This window comes from Phaethon aethereus, assembly GCF_964289735.1.
Source record: "Phaethon aethereus genome assembly, chromosome: 3".
Lineage (NCBI taxonomy): Eukaryota > Metazoa > Chordata > Aves > Phaethontiformes > Phaethontidae > Phaethon > Phaethon aethereus.
This window is the reverse complement of record NC_138576.1, coordinates 14,456,723-14,483,078: the sequence shown is the minus strand read 5'-3', so window position 1 is coordinate 14,483,078 and position 26,356 is coordinate 14,456,723.

The window sequence follows — 26,356 nt, the reverse complement described above, 5'->3', positions numbered from 1 at the left end:
GCTTTTTTATATATGCAGTGGTATAAACATAGAATCCCCCTTAGGGTTATTAGAAATGCTGTGAGCAGAAGTAATTAATGTGATCCATTTATAAAACACGGGGAAACTTTTTCATTACTGTTGACACCTCTGTTGAATCCTCTCAAATATGCTATGCAGTGGTCAGTATTAAGAAGCCAGTATGGGCTAAAATGTATTATGGAGAAATATTTGAATATAATACTGTTGTTCCCTCTGCTGAATACAGCTCCAATTTAAACCATGTTTATTCATGTGCTTAACTTGAAAACACATCATTAAATCAACAATTTCTGGGTGCTACTGAGATTATTGATGTAAGGACACAGCTTCTTTGTTAGACTGGTAGGGTTCTCAAATACTGGAAGGCTGTTTAATGGAAACACCTGTCCTGTGGGTATGTTTATAGGCCATTTTCTTATTTCACTGTTCTTGATATGGTGTTGTAACGTGTGCCATAAATACTATAGCAATTCATTACATTAAACATTACACAGAAACAATGGCATAAAAAGATTGTAAATTTAGTAAAAAGCTTACTCATTTTCACTGCATAAAAAGAAACATTGCCAGCAGATCAAGGGAGGTGATTCTCCCCCTTTACTGCACCCAGTTCTGGGGCCCCCAATACAGGACAGACATGGACTTCTTGGTGAGGGTCCAGAAGAGGGTGATGAAAATTATCAGAGTGATGGAACACCTCTCCTATGAGGAAAGGCTGAGAGATTTGGCTTTTTTCAGTCTGGAGAAAAGAAGGGTCCAGGGAGACCTTATTGTGGCCTTTCAATATATTAAGGGGGCCTATAAGAAAGATGTAGAGAGATATTTTTTACCAGGACCTGTAGTGAAAGGACAAAGGGCAATGGTTTTAAACTGAAAGAGGGTAGACTTAGATTAGACATAAGGAAGAATTTTTTTTATGGTGAGGGTGGTGAGACACCGGAACAGGGTGCCAAGAGAAGTTGTGGATGCCCCATCATTGGAGGTGTGATTTATGATGATGATGATTTATGATTATAATGATTTAGATTCTCCATATGCCCCTTCAGAAATATGAGAATTCATCACCTTTATGAAATTGCTGAGGTTCATAGTTCAGTTTTTAAAGTTGACTTTCCCATTTTGGTGAAAAGAATGTAGACGATCAATTACACTGAGAGCAAAAGATGTGTACAATGAGTACTGGAGCAATCAAGTAAGTCAACATTCTGCTAACTTATAAAGGACAACAGCATATATAATCTGTCCCCCCTCTGGGCATGCTCACATTCTGAATGACTCAGGAGCAGGGTTAAACCTTAACTGTAAACTCATCTGTCTGTCTTTCTCTCACTTTTGTTACAAGACCTACCTTTTAAAACCCTTTCAAATTCAAATTAATATCCTTTTCAAATCAAAACCCAAAGCTAACAGAAAGCTAACCTTCTAACTAGTCAGTGTCTTCCGTACTGCTTCCCTGTAGACATACGTAACAATAAATAAGATCAAACAGAACAATTGAGCCATATAACTCCAGCTTCTCCAAACTATTAGTTAAAAGCACAGGAAAACAGCTGAACTCTATTGAATGTCCACACATCTGAGCAACTGCAGATAGAGGGGAGTTGTTCCAAACTCAATGACTCTGTAGCAAGAAACCTAAACTCCACTGAGGAGTCTCATTAAAGACATGATAAAGGAAAACAAAACTTGAGGCTGCTGAACGAAAGACAGAAGTACATGTCAATATTATTTCTTAGACTTCCAAGGTTCTATCCCCCTTACAAGGGAAAAAAAAAATCACTCTTCTAGGGTATGAAAAACTGCAGGAAGTACCCCAATGAAATAGGAAAGTAACAAACTGAAGTAACAAGTCTATATGTTTAGAAACTCTTTGACCAGATTAATAGCTTGGGATACATTATTCATTGTCCTATAATAATAATAATTAATTCTATAATTCTATAATAATAATAATTCTATATGTAGAATTATTCTTGAAACATTTCTCAACATCTTGTCATGAACTTTTTTTCTTGTTCTTCAGAAGCTGTCCATGTAAGAAGACTTTTTATATAAGTGCTCAAAGGCTTGAAGAACCCTACATAGAACAGAGAGGGTGTGTGAAAACCAGCTAAAAAGTTTTCTAAGTAATTTTATCCCCAAATTGCTTGGTTTGGCCCAAGTTCTCGGCCATCTATTTTCATCCTGAAAGCAGCTCATCTTTAATGCTGGTGGCAAAATTGTTACAAAGAGGGATTTGCTTAGTGCACCTAATGTTGAGAGCACCTAATGTTCTGAAAAATGAATTTGGAAAACTTCCCAGATTGCACATCTGCCCCTAAAATATGCAAATAATGGATTGAATAGAAGACAGGAGGATTAAGTGAACACTTGCTCTCTTCTGCCTTCACTCACCTAAACCTGTGTGGTACCTCTAGGTGACCTTTATCTTAAACACCCCCTCAGAATCCTGGCCACCAGCTCACAAAAGCAAAACACTTATCTGACTTGCAGATGTATGGATGTGATACTGCAAATCAGCTGGTTATATGAGCACCATATGCCAGTGGTTGGAAAGAAGGCGCCATTGGAAGAAAACTCACACTATGATTAATTAGTAACATAAGAAGGTTTTTCTTGCCACTGCTCCTTTTCTTGCCTTTATGTTGTTAGTGCCTCCCACCCTGCCTTGATAATGCAGAATCTTCTCCATGAAGTGATAAACATTCTTTAAATTAGCGACAAGTGGATCACAGAATCACAGCATTTACAGATGAACAGGATTCTCAGATCATCACCCCCTATTCCTGCTTTACAGGACTGTTTCACAGAATGTGTTTTCTTGACCTCCATCTATTTAACAGTATGACCCAAAAAGTTAGGGCTCAGCTGTTTGCTTTCTGGGACAATCCCAAAGCATAATATATTTCACTGTCAGAAATCAGTTTCCTGATAATCAGCCTAAACATTCCAGGTTTTATATTAGCACTAGCACTTACAGCAGACATCAGATGAAATTACTTATTTCATCTTTTCTGTTTAAATCTAAGCATAGAAAAATAAATAATGAATTTAAAAGAGATCTCTAGAGGACAAGCATATCCAATACCTGTTCTGGTTCTACCTAATTATCAAAGCTATTGAAACTATAGCTGGTTACCTTTCACTTCCAATTGCAAATTGATGTTTTCACTTGCTGATCTCCTTTGTTATCACTGCTGACAATTAGTGAGGATGAAAGCCTGCATTCAGAATGTCTGCCTCAAGCAGGTATTTCCTAATTTATTTTACCTTTCAGTTAGAAAAATTAGGCTGGGTAATGAAGGAAAAATACTAGTTTTGAAAGATAAGTTAGTACTCCTGATGTGAATTAGAGAAGTGAAAATTTGTGAGTGGCTTGAACCTGATGTCTAAAATGTTTCCTTTTAACTACAAAAAATTGATGAAATATGGGATCAAAATAAAATTTACATGGAAATTTCACAGCATTCCCTTTGCAAACAACAGTATCTGTCAGAATGGTATCCCCCTACAGCTATATGTTACCACTTTATTGGGTTACTACCCTGGTGGAAAAGACAGTGTTAAGTACTGTTCCATTTCACACATCAGCCAGCTAAGCACAAATGGACAGTGTGGCAAATTTGGAGAGCTCAGACAGTCCTTCCATTGGCAGATGGAAGGGGTCAGTCATCTCTAGCCAGGAAGCAATGCCCCAGAGCAAAAAACTCTTCAGCTATTATATTTAGATCTGGACTGGGATGTCTGAATTTGACCTTGATGTCTACATGCTCTGTAGATGCTTCCTGGAACATAGACACTACGGTTTCAAAAGTTTTGTCTGTTTTGTGCATTACCCAGTTCAGAGTTTCATGCCCTGAACCAGGCTTTCACTATACCTATAGGAGCTCTATTGGTATGACAGTGAGTGACTTGAAAAGTTGGGGAACAGGGTGTATTTTAGTAGAGTGGATGGGATGATAAAATGGGACCAGGCTCACAAAGGAGACCCCACAGCTATAAGCAACTTCCCCAAGGTCAGTTAAGGAAATGCAGAGATGGGCAAAACTGTTTTAGAAGTAATAGGCAGAGCAAAGAGCAAGTGTCTAGCCTGTATAAAACACACCGTACACAGTAAATTTGGATGTGCCATGGACTTGTATTAGAGCAGAAAGACATTAGAATTGGCACAGCAAATTCACAGCCCTAGTATATTGAACATTAACTGACAACAATTATTGGAAAGTACTAGCACATTTTCCTTTTAGAAAAAAATATTAAAAAACTACACAGAACAAAATAATTTTTAAGGTAAGCACTAAGCAGAATTAATTTCTGAAATATTTCACTGAAATATTTCACTGCAAGCAAATTTAGTGGCAGAAAAAAGTCACAGTAAAATGAATAAAGAAAGATGTTTTTCTCTTACCTTTTAATTTTCTCTGAGGCCAATTTGCTCTTATGGGATTTTTGATGGTGGTGTTCTTAGCAAAATCTATCATACTTGAAGGACAAAAACATAGCCAGATGTTTGCCTGTAGACTTTGCAAATACCTGCAACCAGTTTTTATCTTAAGCTTGTTCTACTAGTTCGACTGTGTAATTTAATTCCGTGCCTGGCACTGAATTCTTCCTCTTCATAGGCCCAAAACTGCTCTTTTCTCTAAGAGAGGAGATGTTGATTCCTCTCAGATAAGTTATTAAAGCAGAATTCAGCTTATATTTCCTAAACACAGTGTTGTTACAAGTGAATGGTATGCCCAATTGTACTTATAAAACAAAACAGCAATTATAATAATTACAATAACTACTGCTACTTTGAATTTAGAGATATACATTAGTTAATGTAAGACAGAAGCTGTTATGACTAATTACTCGGTCATTATTGTGCACACAGTAATTTTTCTACAGTATAATCTGTAGACTTTTCAATAAACTTTTTTCATGCAGCATCTAGAGACTTAGGAAAGTGAGTGAAGATATGTGAACTGAGAAGCTTCTACTTAAATGGGTCCTATCTATCTGTCTATCTAGCTGTGTCCATATATACACACACAAATATGAATAAATAAAGCGTTTCATAGAAGTATTGGGATGTGGAATATTTTAGGAACGTTTCCTAGGAATCGGGCACTTTCACATGTCATACTAAGTTATGAGCCAAATCAAGTTTACAGCCATAACCAGAGTGCTGTATAGTGGACTACGCTGTGCAGTCAGGTGAATGCCCATTGTGATACACATATGGGCACACGCCTGAATGATAGAGATTCATACAGGACACCCGTCTAAGTGTCAAAACAAAAAAATCAAGGCAAAGTTTGCAGTGCGTTTTCACATCCACCATTTTGTGACCCATAGGTAGTTCGCTATCTGCAGTTTGACCTTCTCTTAAATATACTATAAGGCTTACTAATATATAGAAAGTTTATCTGCAAGTTTCCTCATAAGTTTTAAAATGGAAGGATTTTTATGGCCAGATTTAAAGAAAGGTCACATGGTAAAAATGAGCATTTGTAGTTAAAATTCATGATATTGTCCATCTTTATTGTACAGACTGGGGCTGTACAAAGTGGTGCCCGTGTGGTTGGCTGAGCCTGTGGAGGATACTGTGATAGGAAGGACAGATGGAGTTTGTCTCATCTCCTGGAAGGTCTTTAGGGAAACCTCTCTGCAGCCTCCTTCAGACACCCTAACATTCTCCCCACCTTTTCTTCTATCACTTCTGTAGCTATCAATAATAATCTTACCTTCATCACCTTTCTCAACAGTCCTTCCCACTCATACTCACACAGTGTTGGAAATAGCATCTGGAATTATAGAAAGTACACAGTTTCTACTACTGAAGTACCAAGTCCTCCGCCAAGGCAGTTGCAATAAAAGTATTTGAAGGCTCAATTCTTTTGTAAAACCATTTTTGGTGCTATTTGGATTTACCAAAATAGCTCGTCCACTGAACAATTTTGTCACCATTATCCAGAATTTTCATAAAGGTCTCCATGAAAGCATTATTTTAATACCTACTTTTGGTTCACTCTCTTCATTTTTGCTCTTCCTTCCCCTCAAAATATCATTTTGATCCATTTTTTTATTTAAAAAAAATCCTAAAGTATTCCATAAAAAAGCATAAACTACTCCCATTTAAATATAATCTATTTTTCTAAAACTTTGAAGAAGCTTGTATAACTCGAACAATTTAATTTATAAGTTTGCTCACCTTTTGCTACTCTTTATCTTTTCTGGACTTCTTTTTCATGATGTACTGGCATGCTCAAATGTACTGTTTTCATTCTTACATGCTTCCATCTCAGACATGCTGATGGCACTTAACTACTAGTTAATAAGATTGGCTCCTAAAAGTACCTGGTATTCAGCGCAACAGTAAGGCCAGGCCATCAGTCTGTCCCATCAATAACAGACTTTTAATCAACCAGAAATAGTAGAGAGTTGGGTCAATCACTACCTCCTATAATCAGCACTTTTCGTGCCAAAACTCCTTTGTTTGACAGGAGTTTCGAATACATTGTACACCTGGTATCGACACAAATTCTCGTAAGAAAGAGCTCGTGTTTTCATAGCGAGTCTGTCACTGGCTCTAGTGGATTGCCTGATTTGTGTATCTTCAGAATCATTATTCATTTTGCTACCTATCTTAAAGGCTCCACTGCATTTGCAACTTATAACAAAAATACATTAACGTAAACACTTACCGTGCTAACTTGGCACTATAGTAAACCCACCCCAAAGCCAGTCCAAAGACTCATGCAAATCTCCAAGCCGATTGCATGAGTGTGTAGAATAGCGATTTCCTTTTGCTGCCATACGATCCATGATATCCCTTAGTACCACCGAGTTAGGGAACAAAGGAAGAGTCATTCTGTCCTATAGCTTTCTTTGATAAATAGGATCTAATGATAACAAGATCCCTAATGGAAAATACAGACCATTGGTCAAAAACAATAACAAAAAAAAGAGTAAGTTAATGCACTATTAGTCAGTGACAACAGATGTGTTAGGGTGCGAGAATTTTTATACAATACTTGAAAAAAACTGATTTGTAATAGCCGTAATGTTTCTTGTTCAGCAGCCAACACACCCAGAGCATTTTATGTGCAATTATCATGAAATAATGCACCAAAATTGACCAACTGGTTGAAATATTCTTAGACACAGATTTACAATTGAAGTTAATTCATTAAAGATTTTTTAATAAGTTGATTTCTAAACCATAGCTATGTGATTAGTTTATAATTATTAATAGAGATCTATTAGGACAAAATGTGTTTCTTAATTGTTTTTTTAAAATTTACATTTCCAGTCTCTGGAAATATTTATGTCCAATTTCCACTTCTGGAACCAATCCTGCTGTGAAATTGCAGCTTTCTGAAGCATTTGGCAACTCAGAAACCTAGTTATGAAATTTTTCTCATCATTACATTTTTCTCTTTTCCAATTTTACACTTAATTATAGACCATTAAATCAGTATCCAGTAAATGTATAAGACTGTTAGTCTTATGCAGAGTGGTTCTTTATTTAACATCATTGACAGAATGTTGGAACACTCAGAATTAATTCCTTTATGCATTTCTTTGTCATACTGCTTACTGTAGAAACTGCAGAAATCCCTAAAAGAGCTTTACAGTCACAATACTTGTCAGTGACACTTAATCCAAATTTGCCAAGTCACCCGTATTTGATGCAGATTTTCTTCAGTCCCATATAAAGCACTCTTCTTCCTCCTTTCTTCACTGCTCTACCCCTGTCTTTTCAACATAAAAAGATCTCTGGATTAATTTTAATAAGTTGGGGGGAGGGTTGTCCAAAAATCACTGAGCTTGGGAGCTATGGTTCACTGCTAGAACTACAACCCTTACTGTGGTTTCAGTCAAGATGAAAATGAAAAGGATGAAAAACAGAAACATAAAAAACAAAACAGGGAAAAAAATCCCATTTGCGGTGCCTATTAAAATACAGGAGACTTTAAAATTGCTATACTGTCTAGAGTTCTAATAATTATCAGGCAAACATTTTAACACACCCCTTTCTTCTAAACTTTATTGTAGCCCAAAGACAACACAGAGAGCCTTAGCATGGCAAGCATGCTGGGAGCATACTAAATAACACAAACAGCACTATACCCATCAAGCAGCACAGCACCTTGCCATTACCGTTCAGAAACAATATAGAGAGGTACCTATTTTTGTAGGTAATCCATTCATCAGCATGAGGGAATTCAAATCTACGTCCCCTATTTCCCATGGGAAAGTGGGTCTATACCAGTGAGCTAGAGAGTACTCTGAACAGAAGTGCCTTTCCTCACCTTATTTAGGTGGTACCAGGACACTAATAACACATAAACTGTGGTATCAACATAATCCTTTAAAATTAGTGATTATATTATTCAACAACAGGCCAGGGGCAAGATATTTGGACTGGAGTTCCAGCTACCACATGTTTCTATGCTTTTGAAATGAGACATTGACTGGATAAAACACATGAATAATGGCTAAGAGACAGAAATTTAGTTCTGCAATAATGAACTATGTCTATTTTTTAATTTTTTTTTAAAGAGAGACAAGTTTATCTTATTTCAGTATCTCGATCAAAATTTATTTATCTCTACAAGAAAATATCATCAAGATCAAAGATTTGAATGCCAGTTCAAGAATTTTTCTGAATACATGTCTAATTTTGAGCAGAGTAACACCCCTGAAGATTATGGTAGTTAAAGTTAACACATGTTAAAATGGTCATCTCAACATATACCTTATTAACTTTGGGAATCAGGTTCACTGATTTTAAGAGAGAAAAGACAATTTTTATTTGATCATATTTCTATTAACCCAGCCGCTGTAGTACCCAACAGGTGCAGTAAAGTGAACTTTTTTCCAACTTGACTATCGTCGGTGGGACAAGTGCTGTGTCTAGATCACCACTGTAGACACAGTATGTGCAACCCCGTTTATAACACAGGAGGTGTAGAATGACACAATAAATGAAGATGATGGGATGTCTTATCATTCACCAGAGGCATCGCTGTAGTTAGAGATTTGTTATGTGCTGATAAGACAAGAAAAAGATCAGCTTAAACTTCCAGCTCCAACTTCCAATCATATTAAATACATCAAGACCAAGGGAAAAGGGAACTATATTTTTTCTTAATTGACCATAGTGGAGGATGTTGAAAGAATGTACATCTAAACCTCACAGAAGACCTATTCCGAAGACTTTTACAGAGTACTGCTTCAGTTAACGATGCAGAATATATGAAGGAAAAAATGACACATTGTAATGGGACAGTAATGGCATTGCTGCTTAATGTGAGGATATCCCTATGGTACAGGATAGGTAGAATCAGTCACCTGAATCATAGTCTCACCTCCACGGAGCTGAGAAAGCATAAAAACAATAAGCTCCTCATGGCTGAGGAGCATGACTGGTAGGGTAAATGGGGAAATTAAAAAAAGAAACTGGAAATACAGCAGCTGAGGTTTTTTGTATTTCACAGTTGCTGGTCCACTGAACTAAAAAGCTGATTCTACAATAGTGACGGACACGCTTCAGTTTAGGAAATGGTGCTGCTTATAGTGACTCAAAGCCAGAATTCCCACAAAGCACATCCCAGCAGACACTGATGGAATTTCAATAACTCGAAGAATTGGATGTAGTAGTAGATGATACTGGACAGTGTCGAATCACCATTTTCACTAAGCGCTGGGTGGGACCCAAACAATTGTTAAGGTAGCATAGCTAGTTCCCTACATTCTCCAGTTGTGCCAAAAGACAAGTTGTTTTCATTGCTTTGTATTTCACACATACATTTTTTTTTGTTCTTTTCTTCTTTTAAACCTATGCTTTTGTCATACAGGAAACAAAGTCTCTATTTTAAATAACTTCTCAAGAGGACGTTTGAGAGGACATTGTTAATTGGTGTTTCCTGCTCTTGTTTCTTTTCTTCTAGCTATGGCATTATCAAACTCTTGTTTCCCACAATTGAAGGCTGTAGCTGGATTAACTGCTCAACATTTATGATTAGTTGCTCAAAAAAAAGCCTATATATCACGGTTTAATTGTCAGACAATTAAATTAATCTAGTTAGTCTTCATAGGTCTTCTATTTTTTTTTCACATTATATTTTAATGAAATAGAATCCTATTTTACATGTTTTCAATTAGGACTAAAATCCTCATAACATTAAAAAAATATTTCTTCCATAACTACAAACTCTTTTAATGAGACAAAATGGAACATAAATCAATAAAGTTCAAGGTACAGTATTGCACATTCTAAGAAAAATACTAGTATAAAAATTTTATCCTGATAATCTCCTTTTTGTTGTTTTGTTTATTTGTGAGAAAATGTGACACCAAATACTTTATTTTCCAATAAGACATTATGATAGTGTTATGATTATCAAAGAAACATACAGTACAGCCTTGAAAGTGCAGGCACTTATAGTCTTGTAGGCAAGGAACCAGATTGAAAGATTCTGTTCTCAGATATCCACAAAGCATTTCCTGTGATATTGAACATGTTTTTGTGCCTTTGTATTTCATTTGCAAGAAAGAAATTCCTATACTTTTTTTCACATTCCACTTTGCCTACACAGTGCTACCCAGTTTGTGTTATCAAAAGTATAATTCCATTCACTTTTTCGTGAAATATTTCTCAGTGATCAGAAAGGTAACCTGGCCAATAAGGAGAAGAAATATGTAACTCATTCAACATTTTAATCATTTAAAGTTCCCACCAGATCACACCTGTGGATGTAAATTTATAAATATGTATATATACACATATATACACACATACATTTAAAAAATAAAAATTATTTTTATTCATATTATCACCATCATCAGTGCTGATTACAACACTAAACCTAATAACATCTTCTCAGAATACTGAGTTTTCATGAAAAAAAATTATCATCCCTCAAACAGGAGAGTTTCAGACCCAGGCAAGTATCCACTGTTGTAGCCTTGTGTAAACCCCAAAAAATGGTAACAAACTGAAGAAACTCTAATTTTCAAAGTTTAGAGGGAGTACATTTATAACTGAAGAAAGCACTTGTCAAGGTCATGATAGCTCATAGCTATCAAAACTAGAGCCAGTATTTTAACTTAAAGAGAACTACTTTTAGAAGTGAGGGAACATAACTGGTCTGCAAATTACATCTTACTGAGTATTAGGAGCATTGATTAAAATAATCATTAAAAGTAGAAAGATTTCTAAATGAACACAATGTAACAGGAACAACCAGTCCAGCCTCTAAAATGAAAAATCCTGCTTCTTTGGTAATAAATCATAATTTTTATAGATATCAAAAAAGATACAGGGGGAATTATCTGAAATTTCATTTATTACTTTGAACTTTCAGTTAATTCTTGGTAATATTCCTCATTGTTAAAGAAAATGGATAGTTTAAGAATTTTTGTGTGTAATAAATTTTTTCCAGAACTGAAAGAAAGTACCAGGAAAAGCTGGTCAAGTATTAACAGTGAGAGAAAGTGGATAACAAGGTTCTGTATTAGCATCGATGCCATATTTAATACTTGATTGAAAACTGCAACTTGTCCTCTGGCTTTCCTCTCATATTTTAAGTACTGGTAAAATCTTCATGTGCTGAATGATGGTAAGGTTGATTGCTTGTCCTTTATTTAAGGAAGAGCTTTTGCACTTAAATTAATGGAATAATTTTAAGAAAAAACACAATTATTGAATCTGTGCACAGTTAATGATATCTTAGATTCTCTATACAGGATTTCATTTATCTCGTCTAAGATGAGTACAAGCAAATGTTACTTTTCTTCAGATTCACAGAAAAGTTTTACAGATAATGTCTAACTTTACTTTAGAAATACTACTTGAAATAAGTATAATTTTCTTTAGCATTTTTTATGTTTCCAGAAAGACTATGTCCTCTCTCCCATATCCTCCTGCTCCCCTCTTGCCCCCAAAAGAAGGCATTTAAAGTACTGAAGCACACTTCTGATGTAGGGACAGCTGATCAGCAAAGTATAGCATAAAACATCAGAGCATTTCTGAGAGAAATATACTGTTTGGTGTAAAAAAAAGGGACAATTATTTCAGAAAATAAAAGTCACAAGTGTAACATTCCTAGCTCTTTTTATCCTTAGCAAGTATCTTTTTACAGAGGAACTGTAAATATATTCTATGAACTGAACAGCTATCTATCAGCACATCACACTATTTCAAAGTGCTGTAAAGTGCCACCTGCACCAGTTTTCTACCTGACCAAATACAACCTGTGCTATTAAACAACTTCTTACCTTACTTCTACTCAGTGGTTCCCAGTGCTTTGTTTTCTCAGAGGTCTCATGAGAAACAAGAGGTTTACAGATGCCTGTGTCCTGAGCTGCAATATTGCATGATTCTTACTATTTTTTCTAATATATCAGTCCCAAAATACATCCCCAGGTAAGTTGCGGTGTAGCATTCAACCCATGTAAGCAGTTGCTTGCGATGTGGCTCCTAGCAGCTAAACAATTTTATATTATCTTTGGAAAACAAACCAAGAACAAAACCAAAACCTTACAGCCACAAAAACTCCAGGTTAAAGAAAACTGAAACAAACAAACAAACAAACAAAACCTCTGAGGAGGAAGAACTAATGGATGAAAAACAAGACTAAAAATTTTATACGCTTTTCTGAACCAGATTGATGGCACATGCAAGACTTGTGTCTTCAGAAAAAAATCCTTCTTAGCAGAAAAATTCTCCAGTTTCTGCCTAGCATGACATAACTGTACATATTGTTTTAGCTCAGATCAAAAGTGAGCTTTTTCAAGCTCATCTCCAAATTGTCCCCACTTACTGTTTCAGGCAAACTTCAGTCTTCTCAGATGAAACTAAACTGGAAGGTGCATTTCAGGAATGCTGATTCTGCTCCTGTCATTAAGAGGCCATACCGTCCCTGGATCAAATGAGAGTTCATCAAAACTGAAGTCCTCAAAGCAGGGACTGAGTACTTAGCACCTGATGTTTCACTGCCCATCGTTCCAGGTCCTTACTGCTGGGTCTTGCACTTGGGTCACAACAACCCCATGCAACTCTACAGGCTTGGGGAGGAGTGGCTGGAGAGCTGTCCGGCAGAAAGGGACCTGGGGGTGCTGGTTGACAACCGGCTGAACATGAGCCGGCAGTGTGCCCAGGTGGCCAAGAAGGCCAACAGCATCCTGGCCTGTATCAGGAATAGTGCGGCCAGCAGGAGTAGGGAAGTGATCGTGCCCCTGTACTCGGCACTGGTGAGGCCGCACCTCGAATCCTGTGTTCAGTTTTGGGCCCCTCACTACAAGAAGAACGTTGAGGTGCTGGAGCGTGTCCAGAGAAGGGCAACGAAGCTGGTGAGGGGTCTGGAGCACAAGTCTTCTGAGGAGCGGCTGAGGGAACTGGGGTTGTTCAGTCTGGAGGAGAGGCGGCTGAGGGGAGACCTTATCGGTCTCTACAACTACCTGAAAGGGGGTTGTGGTGAGGTGGGTGTTGGTCTCTTCTCCCAAGTAACAAGGAATAAGACAAGAGGAAACAGCCTCAAGTTGCACCAGGGGAGGTTTAGACAGGGTATTAGGAAAAATTTCTTTACGGAGAGAGTGGTCAAGCACTGGAACAGGCTGCCCAGGGAAGTGATTGATTCACCATCCCTGGAGGTATTTAAAAGACACGTAGATGTGGCACTTTGAAACATTTAGTTGTGGACTTGGCAGTGCTAGATTAATGGTTGGACTTGATCTTAAAGGTTTTTTCCAACCTAAATGATTCTATGATTCTCTCCTGTACTGACCAGCCAGTCTTCTGCCCACCTTACAGTCCGTATACCTAAACTATATCTCATCAATTTGGCAGAGATACCATGGAAGACCACACCAAAAGGATTTCACCAGAAATCAATTAAATCACTCGGGCAAATTTGCCCTTGGTGAAGACATGTTGCCATTCCCATACATCCTCTTGAGTCATCAGGGACCTCCCCTGATCACTAGAGCGTTAAACTAAAAAGAAATCTAAAATTAAATACATTAAAATGGTAAAATATATAAATTGGTTCCATTAGGAAGGTATAGAAAATGCAAATTACAGTGTCTGAGCAGGTATAAATACTATGTTCAGAAACTTGGTATAAATACTTGTTCAGAGTACTTGGTAGAAATAGCTGGAAACATCTGGAAGGAAACTGAAGAGGTACAAGAAATTAACTGTACACTGGAAACGAGAATGGACTTATCCTAGCCAAAGAAAAAGTTATTCACATTTTTTAATAGAGGAAACTTTTTAGCATTTTCCTAGAAAGCCCTTAATAGGGAAAGTCACCAACAATAAAACTCCATAATTAATGAAGACAGAAGTGATGCATAATGACCTCTTAGCAATGCTGGCGTTCTGGTGACAATGGATTCTACATAAATTATCTTAGCACTGTTGCAGAGAAAAAGCACCAGAAAGAAACAGCATGTGTGTGACTATAATCAGATCTCTGGGACTGAGCTGCAGTTAAGAAGTGGATAGAAAGAGACCGAATGGACAAACTGAGATTCTATTCAAGGTCAGGATATCTACTGGGGCATTTATCTAAGCACCCGTTATGGTTGAAGAATAACTAGCCAACACAGTCAGTGGTGCCTCAGGCAGGAGCAACCAACCGATCAGCAGCTAGGTATGGCTGGAGGACGAGCTGGCGGCTCTCAGCCCACGGGATGAGCTGCCACGAGGTGGTGAGTACAGCTGTGTGCATTGGGTCAACCTTACTGTCCTGGTTTCAGCCAGGATAGAGCTGGTTTTCTTCACAGAAGCTAGTGTGAGACTGTGTTTTGGATTTGGGATGAGGAACTGTTGATAATGTGCTGATGTTTTGGGTTGTTGCTGAGCCGTCAAGGACAGTCCAGCTTCTTGTGCTGGCCTGCCAGCGAGCAGGCTGGGGGTGCACGGGGAGCTGGGAGGGGACACAGCCGGGACAGCTGACCCAGACTGGCCAAAGAGATATTCCCTACCATCTGACGTCATGCCCAGTACATAAACTGGAGTTGGCCGGGGGGCGGAAATCGCTGCTCGGGGACGGGCTGTCGATCACGGGGTGGTGAGCAATTTCTGTATTGGGCATCACTTGTTCTTGTACATTCCTTTGTTGGTATTATCATTATTGTTCCCTTCTTTCTTTCTGTCCTATTAAACCGTGTTTATCTCAACCCACGAGGTTTTTCCTAATTCTCTCCCCCGTCCCACTGTGGGAGGGAGAGTGAGCGAGCGGCTGCGTGGTGCTTAGTTGCCGCTGGGGCTAAACCACGACAGTCCTTTTTGGCGCCCAACGTGGGGCCCGAGGCTTGAGATAATATCAGTTGCAGGTCACAATATCAGTTTGATTTGCATCATGCTCTCGTCTTTGCTGTACATGTTAAGGATCGGTGTTGGTTTCTGCGGGCTGCTGCACTCTGCAATGATTAGTAATGTCTCGCCTGTGAATTTTGTTTTTAGAGCACTGACCTTGAGCTTAATGTGGTATCATCTGAGCTCTGTACTAAAGCCGTTACTGTATTTTGGCTACAGTCTTGTGGAGACGATTAGCAATTATACTTCTGCCTCTGAAAGGTTTTTTATGGAGGAAATGCAGAGTGGTACCTTTGCTACCCTCTATCATAACATTTCCTCCTTCATCACAATAATTTTTCAGTATTTTGAACACCCTTGGGTAGTTAAAATACCTCTCTTGCTACTTCTGGGGAACATTGTTTCAGTTTTGTCTAAGGTTGGCAAGCAATTTAAGAATATCACCCGGAGATCTGCCCCAAGGCTGGATAGTTATGAATGGCAGGGCGTGTGGAACAGCATGGGCAAATGCCTGGGGCGGTGGGCACCTCCGGTGTTTTGGAGCTTCACTCCCGAACAAGTGCAGAATCCTGATAAACTAGCAGAATATCTGGAAGAAGTATGCTGTCAGCCTGGCAGCTCCAAGGAGACACAAATCATTGCCATGTGCTGGGGCCTGGCCCATGCCTACCGAACCCTATTTAACACTATGCAAAGGGGAGAGGGGCTCTCTGGGTCTGATGGCAATGTGGCAGGCACTGTGACTACTCCAACCCCTGTGGCAGGCACTGTGACTGCTCCAACCCCCATGGCGGGCACTGTACCTACTCAGACTGTTGCAGCTGAACCAGGGAACCAGCCCATCCCGGTATCAGTTGCCCCTGTACAAAAGAAGAAATCTTGGAAGCGGAAGTCAGCTCGTTTAGTAAGGGAGGAGGAAGATTCTGCTAAGAAGGAGCCAGAGGAAGAGAGTGAGGAGGCAGAGTGCTCTGAAGCAGGGCCACCACAAGCACGGAAGAGGGAAGAGAGTGAGTCATCACTTGAAGAGGAGGAAGAGGAAGAACTTATAAAAGAGACGGTAACTACCCGATCTCTATCCCTGAGTGAATTGCGAGATATGCGAAAGGATTTCAGCCGTCGTCCAGGTGAGCACATTGTCACCTGGCTGCTCCGATGCTGGGATAATGCGGCCAGTAGCCTGGAATTAGAGGGTAGGGAAGCCAAGCAGCTGGGATCCCTTTCTAGGGAAGGGGGCATTGACAAAGCAATTGGAAAAGGTGCACAAGTCCTCAGCCTCTGGAGACGACTCCTGTCGGGTGTGAAGGAAAGGTATCCCTTCAAGGAAGATGTTCTATGTCACCCAGGCAAGTGGACCACCATGGAGAAAGGTATCCAGTACCTGAGGGAGCTAGTGGTGCTAAAAGTGATTTATGGTGACTTGGACAATGGACAATCATCCAAAGATCCAGATGAAGTCAATTGCACGCAACCTATGTGGCGGAAGTTTGTACGGAGTGCACCATCATCATATGCCAACTCATTAGCAGTAATGGCCTGGAAGGACGGAGAGAGACCAACGGTGGATGAATTGGCTGGCCAACTCCGGCAATACGAAGAAAGTCTCTCTTCGTCCCTACGGGCCTGCGTCTCTGCTATAGAGAAACTGTCCCGGGAGTTCCGGCAATTCAAAGAGGATATGCCCCACCCTCCATCCATAGGGACCAGTGTCTCAGCCATTAGGAGTAAGCTCTCTTCTGTTCAAGAGAGAAGATACAGAGGATACACACCACGAGCCACCCTGTGGTTTCAATTGCGTGACTACGGAGAGGACATGAGGAGGTGGGATGGAAAACCTACCTCGACCCTAGAGGCACGAGTACGCGAGCTGCAAGGAAAAACAATTACAAAAGGGGGTTCAGGTTCCTCGAGGAAAATCGTCGCTCCACTTTCCAGTGGGCAGCTTCCCAGAAAGAATAGAAGAGCTGATCTCACCTCTGATCCTCTTGAGGGGACTTCTGATTCCTATTTACAAGAAGTGGGTAACGAGTACTATGACCAGGACTAGAGGGGCCCTGCCTCCAGCCAGGCGGAGGAGAGGGACAACCGAGTTTATTGGACTGTGTGGATTAGATGGCCTGGCACATCAGACCCACAGGAATATAAGGCTTTAGTGGACACCGGTGCACAATGTACCCTGATGCCATCAAGCCATATAGGGGCAGAACCCATCTGTATTTCCGGAGTGACAGGGGGATCCCAACAGCTGACTGTGCTGGAGGCCGAAGTGAGCCTAACTGGGAATGAGTGGCAGAAGCACCCCATTGTGACTGGCCCGGAGGCTCCATGCATCCTGGGCATAGACTACCTCAGCAGAGGGTATTTCAAGGACCCAAAAGGGTACCGGTGGGCTTTTGGTATAGCTGCCTTGGAGACGGAAGAAATTAAACAGCTGTCCACCTTGCCTGGTCTCTCAGAGGACCCTTCTGTGGTGGGGTTGCTCAGGGTCAAAGAACAACAGGTGCCGATCGCTACCACAACAGTGCACCGGCAGCAATATCGCACCAACAGAGACTCCCTGATCCCCATCCATGAGCTGATTCGTCGGCTGGAGAGCCAAGGAGTGATCAGCAAGACTCACTCACCCTTTAACAGCCCCATATGGCCAGTGCGAAAGTCTAATGGAGAGTGGAGACTGACAGTAGACTATCGTGGCCTGAATGAAGTCACGCCGCCATTGAGCGCTGCCGTGCCAGACATGCTAGAACTTCAATATGAACTGGAGTCAAAGGCAGCCAAGTGGTACACCACCATTGATATTGCTAACGCGTTTTTCTCGATCCCTTTGGCGGCAGAGTGCAGGCCACAGTTTGCTTTCACTTGGAGGGGTGTCCAATACACCTGGAATCGACTTCCCCAGGGGTGGAAACACAGCCCTACCATTTGCCATGGGCTGATACAAACTGCACTGGAACAGGGTGAAGCTCCAGAGCATCTGCAATACATTGATGACATCATCGTATGGGGCAACACAGCAGAAGAAGTTTTTGAGAAAGGGAAGAAAATAATTCAAGTACTTCTGAAAGCTGGTTTTGCTATAAAACAAAGTAAAGTCAAGGGACCTGCACAAGAGATCCAGTTTTTAGGAATAAAATGGCAAGATGGACGTCGACAGATCCCAACGGATGTGATCAACAAAATAACAGCTATGTCTCCACCAACTAGCAAAAAAGAAACACAAGCATTTCTGGGTGTTGTGGGTTTCTGGAGAATGCATATTCCAAATTACAGTCTGATTGTAAGCCCTCTTTATCAAGTGACCCGGAAGAAGAACGATTTTAAATGGGGCCCTGAGCAACGACAAGCCTTCGAACAAATCAAACAGGAGATAGTTCATGCCGTAGCCCTCGGGCCAGTCCGGGCAGGACAAGATGTTAAAAATGTGCTCTACACGGCAGCCGGGGAGAATGGCCCTACCTGGAGTCTCTGGCAGAAGGCACCAGGAGAGACTCGAGGTCGACCTCTAGGGTTTTGGAGTCGAGGATATAGGGGATCTGAGTCCCGCTATACTCCAACTGAAAAGGAGATATTGGCGGCATATGAAGGAGTTCGAGCTGCCTCAGAAGTGGTTGGTACTGAAGCACAGCTCCTCCTGGCACCCCAACTGCCGGTGCTGGGCTGGATGTTCAAAGGGAGGGTCCCCTCTACGCATCATGCGACTGATGCTACGTGGAGTAAGTGGGTCGTGCTTATTACACAGCGGGCTCGAATAGGAAATCTTAATCGCCCGGGAATCTTGGAAGTGATCATGGACTGGCCAGAAGGCAAAGATTTTGGAATATCACCAGAAGAGGAGGTGGCGCGTGCTGAAGAGGCTCCACCATATAATGAACTGCCAGAGAATGAAAGGCAATATGCCCTGTTGTCGTGGTTTAGCCCCAGCCGGCAACTAAGCACCACGCAGCCGCTCGCTCACTCTCCCTCCCACAGTGGGACGGGGGAGAGAATTAGGAAAAACCTCGTGGGTTGAGATAAACACGGTTTAATAGGACAGAAAGAAAGAAGGGAACAATAATGATAATACCAACAAAGGAATGTACAAGAACAAGTGATGCCCAATACAGAAATTGCTCACCACCCCGTGATCGACAGCCCGTCCCCGAGCAGCGATTTCCGCCCCCCCGGCCAACTCCAGTTTATGTACTGGGCATGACGTCGTATGGTAGGGAATATCTCTTTGGCCAGTCTGGGTCAGCTGTCCCGGCTGTGTCCCCTCCCAGCTCCCCGTGCACCCCCAGCCTGCTCGCTGGCAGGCCAGCACAAGAAGCTGGACTGTCCTTGACGGCTCAGCAACAACGCAAAACATCAGCACATTATCAACAGTTCCTCATCCCAAATCCAAAACACAGTCTCACACTAGCTTCTGTGAGGAAAACCAGCTCTATCCTGGCTGAAACCAGGACAGTATCCACCCCTTATTCCATACCATTTACGTCATGCTCAGGTCCTATACTTTTCAATACATTCCAATTATTCATTATTACTCTTCCTGTCCTTTAATATATACACACAGATATCACTCTCTTAGTCCATGGGCCATCACTGATGGGTCCTGTCGTATTGTAGGCAAACATCGAAGGTGGAAAGCTGCTGTATGGAGCCCTATACGACGAGTTGCAGAAGTGGCTGAAGGACAAGGTGAATCAAGTCAGTTTGCGGAGGTGAAAGCCATCTAGCTGGCTTTAGATATTGCTGAACGAGAAAAATGGCCAGTACTCTATCTTTATACTGACTCATGGATGGTGGCAAATGCTCTATGGGGGTGGCTGCAGCAATGGAAGCAGAGCAACTGGCAACGCAGAGGCAAGCCCATCTGGGCTGCTGAATTGTGGCAAGATATTGCTGCCCGACTAGAGAATCTTGTCATCAAAGTACGTCACGTAGATGCTCACGTACCCAAGAGTCGGGCCACTGAAGAACATCAAAACAACCATCAGGTGGATCAGGCTGCTAAGATTGAAGTGGCTCAGGTGGATCTGGACTGGCAACATAAGGGTGAATTATTTATAGCTCGATGGGCCCATGACACCTCAGGCCATCAGGGAAGAGATGCAACATATAGATGGGCTCGGGATCGAGGGGTGGACCTGACCATGGATGCTATTGCACAGGTTATCCATGAATGTGAGACGTGTGCTGCGATCAAACAAGCCAAGCGGTTAAAGCCCCTCTGGTATGAAGGACGATGGTTGAAATATAAATATGGGGAGGCCTGGCAGATTGACTATATCACACTTCCACGAACTCGCCAAGGCAAGCGCTATGTGCTTACCATGGTGGAAGCAACCACCGGATGGCTGGAAACATACCCTGTGCCCCATGCCACCGCCCGAAACACTATCCTGGGCCTTGAAAAGCAAGTCTTATGGCGACATGGCACCCCCGAAAGAATTGAGTCAGACAATGGGACTCGTTTCCGAAACAACCTCATAGACACCTGGGCCAAAGAGCACGGCATTGAGTGGGTGTATCATATCCCCTATCATGCACCAGCTTCCGGAAAAATTGAACGATACAACGTACTGTTAAAGACTACACTGAGAGCAATGGGTGATGGGACATTCAAACATTGGGATAAACATTTAGCCAAAGCCACCTGGTTGGTCAACACTAGGGGATCTACTAATAGAGCCGGCCCTGCCCAATCAAAACTTCTACGTACTGTAGAAGGGGATAAAGTCCCTGTGGTGCATGTGAGAAACATGCTGGGGAAGACAGTCTGGGTTACTCCTGCATTAGGAAAAGGCAAACCCGTTCGTGGGATTGCCTTTGCCCAGGGACCTGGGTGCACTTGGTGGGTAATGCGGAAGGATGGGGAAGTCCGATGTGTACCTCAAGGAGACTTGATTTTGGGTGAAAACAGTCAATGATTTGAATTGTATTATGTTAATTGTTCAGTATGACATTACTACTATGGTTGCTATCTACCATATCAATGGTATTATAGTAAGAATCACCCAGACTGATGAAGAATGAGCTTCACTGAAACCAAGCAGCATGCAGCAGTGATGGAACCAGAACTGGCTTCAGCAGCTTGCGCCCAACAAATCCCTCGAGATCGACATCTTCGACCTGCAGATCATGGACATGGACCGTGCCAAATAACGATCCAACACCACATACCATCTCCCCTGCCCTGAGAGACTGCTATGATGGATGAAGCCCAGAGTCATGGACTGACTGAACTCCATAGACATTTTAAGTGATGGCCCATGGACTAAGAAAGTGATATCTGTGTGTATATATTAAAAGACAGGAAGAGTAATAATGAATAATTGGAATGTATTGAAAAGTATAGGACCTGGGCATGACGTAAATGGTATGGAATAAGGGGTGGATACTGTCCTGGTTTCAGCCAGGATAGAGCTGGTTTTCTTCACAGAAGCTAGTGTGAGACTGTGTTTTGGATTTGGGATGAGGAACTGTTGATAATGTGCTGATGTTTTGGGTTGTTGCTGAGCCGTCAAGGACAGTCCAGCTTCTTGTGCTGGCCTGCCAGCGAGCAGGCTGGGGGTGCACGGGGAGCTGGGAGGGGACACAGCCGGGACAGCTGACCCAGACTGGCCAAAGAGATATTCCCTACCATCTGACGTCATGCCCAGTACATAAACTGGAGTTGGCCGGGGGGCGGAAATCGCTGCTCGGGGACGGGCTGTCGATCACGGGGTGGTGAGCAATTTCTGTATTGGGCATCACTTGTTCTTGTACATTCCTTTGTTGGTATTATCATTATTGTTCCCTTCTTTCTTTCTGTCCTATTAAACCGTGTTTATCTCAACCCACGAGGTTTTTCCTAATTCTCTCCCCCGTCCCACTGTGGGAGGGAGAGTGAGCGAGCGGCTGCGTGGTGCTTAGTTGCCGCTGGGGCTAAACCACGACAGTCCTTTTTGGCGCCCAACGTGGGGCCCGAGGCTTGAGATAATATCAGTTGCAGGTCACAATATCAGTTTGATTTGCATCATGCTCTCGTCTTTGCTGTACATGTTAAGGATCGGTGTTGGTTTCTGCGGGCTGCTGTACTCTGCAATGATTAGTAATGTCTCGCCTGTGAATTTTGTTTTTAGAGCACTGACCTTGAGCTTAATGTGGTATCATCTGAGCTCTGTACTAAAGCCGTTACTGTATTTTGGCTACAGTCTTGTGGAGACGATTAGCAATTATACTTCTGCCTCTGAAAGGTTTTTTATGGAGGAAATGCAGAGTGGTACCTTTGCTACCCTCTATCATAACATTTCCTCCTTCATCACAATAATTTTTCAGTATTTTGAACACCCTTGGGTAGTTAAAATACCTCTCTTGCTACTTCTGGGGAACATTGTTTCAGTTTTGTCTAAGGTTGGCAAGCAATTTAAGAATATCACCCGGAGATCTGCCCCAAGGCTGGATAGTTATGAATGGCAGGGCGTGTGGAACAGCATGGGCAAATGCCTGGGGCGGTGGGCACCTCCGGTGTTTTGGAGCTTCACTCCCGAACAAGTGCAGAATCCTGATAAACTAGCAGAATATCTGGAAGAAGTATGCTGTCAGCCTGGCAGCTCCAAGGAGACACAAATCATTGCCATGTGCTGGGGCCTGGCCCATGCCTACCGAACCCTATTTAACACTATGCAAAGGGGAGAGGGGCTCTCTGGGTCTGATGGCAATGTGGCAGGCACTGTGACTACTCCAACCCCTGTGGCAGGCACTGTGACTGCTCCAACCCCCATGGCGGGCACTGTACCTACTCAGACTGTTGCAGCTGAACCAGGGAACCAGCCCATCCCGGTATCAGTTGCCCCTGTACAAAAGAAGAAATCTTGGAAGCGGAAGTCAGCTCGTTTAGTAAGGGAGGAGGAAGATTCTGCTAAGAAGGAGCCAGAGGAAGAGAGTGAGGAGGCAGAGTGCTCTGAAGCAGGGCCACCACAAGCACGGAAGAGGGAAGAGAGTGAGTCATCACTTGAAGAGGAGGAAGAGGAAGAACTTATAAAAGAGACGGTAACTACCCGATCTCTATCCCTGAGTGAATTGCGAGATATGCGAAAGGATTTCAGCCGTCGTCCAGGTGAGCACATTGTCACCTGGCTGCTCCGATGCTGGGATAATGCGGCCAGTAGCCTGGAATTAGAGGGTAGGGAAGCCAAGCAGCTGGGATCCCTTTCTAGGGAAGGGGGCATTGACAAAGCAATTGGAAAAGGTGCACAAGTCCTCAGCCTCTGGAGACGACTCCTGTCGGGTGTGAAGGAAAGGTATCCCTTCAAGGAAGATGTTCTATGTCACCCAGGCAAGTGGACCACCATGGAGAAAGGTATCCAGTACCTGAGGGAGCTAGTGGTGCTAAAAGTGATTTATGGTGACTTGGACAATGGACAATCATCCAAAGATCCAGATGAAGTCAATTGCACGCAACCTATGTGGCGGAAGTTTGTACGGAGTGCACCATCATCATATGCCAACTCATTAGCAGTAATGGCCTGGAAGGACGGAGAGAGACCAACGGTGGATGAATTGGCTGGCCAACTCCGGCAATACGAAGAAAGTCTCTCTTCGTCCCTACGGGCCTGCATCTCTGCTATAGAGAAACTGTCCCGGGAGTTCCGGCAATTCAAAGAGGATATGCCCCACCCTCCATCCATAGGGACCAGTGTCTCAGCCATTAGGAGTAAGCTCTCTTCTGTTCAAGAGAGAAGATACAGAGGATACACACCACGAGCCACCCTGTGGTTTCAATTGCGTGACTACGGAGAGGACATGAGGAGGTGGGATGGAAAACCTACCTCGACCCTAGAGGCACGAGTACGCGAGCTGCAAGGAAAAACAATTACAAAAGGGGGTTCAGGTTCCTCGAGGAAAATCGTCGCTCCACTTTCCAGTGGGCAGCTTCCCAGAAAGAATAGAAGAGCTGATCTCACCTCTGATCCTCTTGAGGGGACTTCTGATTCCTATTTACAAGAAGTGGGTAACGAGTACTATGACCAGGACTAGAGGGGCCCTGCCTCCAGCCAGGCGGAGGAGAGGGACAACCGAGTTTATTGGACTGTGTGGATTAGATGGCCTGGCACATCAGACCCACAGGAATATAAGGCTTTAGTGGACACCGGTGCACAATGTACCCTGATGCCATCAAGCCATATAGGGGCAGAACCCATCTGTATTTCCGGAGTGACAGGGGGATCCCAACAGCTGACTGTGCTGGAGGCCGAAGTGAGCCTAACTGGGAATGAGTGGCAGAAGCACCCCATTGTGACTGGCCCGGAGGCTCCATGCATCCTGGGCATAGACTACCTCAGCAGAGGGTATTTCAAGGACCCAAAAGGGTACCGGTGGGCTTTTGGTATAGCTGCCTTGGAGACGGAAGAAATTAAACAGCTGTCCACCTTGCCTGGTCTCTCAGAGGACCCTTCTGTGGTGGGGTTGCTCAGGGTCAAAGAACAACAGGTGCCGATCGCTACCACAACAGTGCACCGGCAGCAATATCGCACCAACAGAGACTCCCTGATCCCCATCCATGAGCTGATTCGTCGGCTGGAGAGCCAAGGAGTGATCAGCAAGACTCACTCACCCTTTAACAGCCCCATATGGCCAGTGCGAAAGTCTAATGGAGAGTGGAGACTGACAGTAGACTATCGTGGCCTGAATGAAGTCACGCCGCCATTGAGCGCTGCCGTGCCAGACATGCTAGAACTTCAATATGAACTGGAGTCAAAGGCAGCCAAGTGGTACACCACCATTGATATTGCTAACGCGTTTTTCTCGATCCCTTTGGCGGCAGAGTGCAGGCCACAGTTTGCTTTCACTTGGAGGGGTGTCCAATACACCTGGAATCGACTTCCCCAGGGGTGGAAACACAGCCCTACCATTTGCCATGGGCTGATACAAACTGCACTGGAACAGGGTGAAGCTCCAGAGCATCTGCAATACATTGATGACATCATCGTATGGGGCAACACAGCAGAAGAAGTTTTTGAGAAAGGGAAGAAAATAATTCAAGTACTTCTGAAAGCTGGTTTTGCTATAAAACAAAGTAAAGTCAAGGGACCTGCACAAGAGATCCAGTTTTTAGGAATAAAATGGCAAGATGGACGTCGACAGATCCCAACGGATGTGATCAACAAAATAACAGCTATGTCTCCACCAACTAGCAAAAAAGAAACACAAGCATTTCTGGGTGTTGTGGGTTTCTGGAGAATGCATATTCCAAATTACAGTCTGATTGTAAGCCCTCTTTATCAAGTGACCCGGAAGAAGAACGATTTTAAATGGGGCCCTGAGCAACGACAAGCCTTCGAACAAATCAAACAGGAGATAGTTCATGCCGTAGCCCTCGGGCCAGTCCGGGCAGGACAAGATGTTAAAAATGTGCTCTACACGGCAGCCGGGGAGAATGGCCCTACCTGGAGTCTCTGGCAGAAGGCACCAGGAGAGACTCGAGGTCGACCTCTAGGGTTTTGGAGTCGAGGATATAGGGGATCTGAGTCCCGCTATACTCCAACTGAAAAGGAGATATTGGCGGCATATGAAGGAGTTCGAGCTGCCTCAGAAGTGGTTGGTACTGAAGCACAGCTCCTCCTGGCACCCCAACTGCCGGTGCTGGGCTGGATGTTCAAAGGGAGGGTCCCCTCTACGCATCATGCGACTGATGCTACGTGGAGTAAGTGGGTCGTGCTTATTACACAGCGGGCTCGAATAGGAAATCTTAATCGCCCGGGAATCTTGGAAGTGATCATGGACTGGCCAGAAGGCAAAGATTTTGGAATATCACCAGAAGAGGAGGTGGCGCGTGCTGAAGAGGCTCCACCATATAATGAACTGCCAGAGAATGAAAGGCAATATGCCCTGTTGTCGTGGTTTAGCCCCAGCCGGCAACTAAGCACCACGCAGCCGCTCGCTCACTCTCCCTCCCACAGTGGGACGGGGGAGAGAATTAGGAAAAACCTCGTGGGTTGAGATAAACACGGTTTAATAGGACAGAAAGAAAGAAGGGAACAATAATGATAATACCAACAA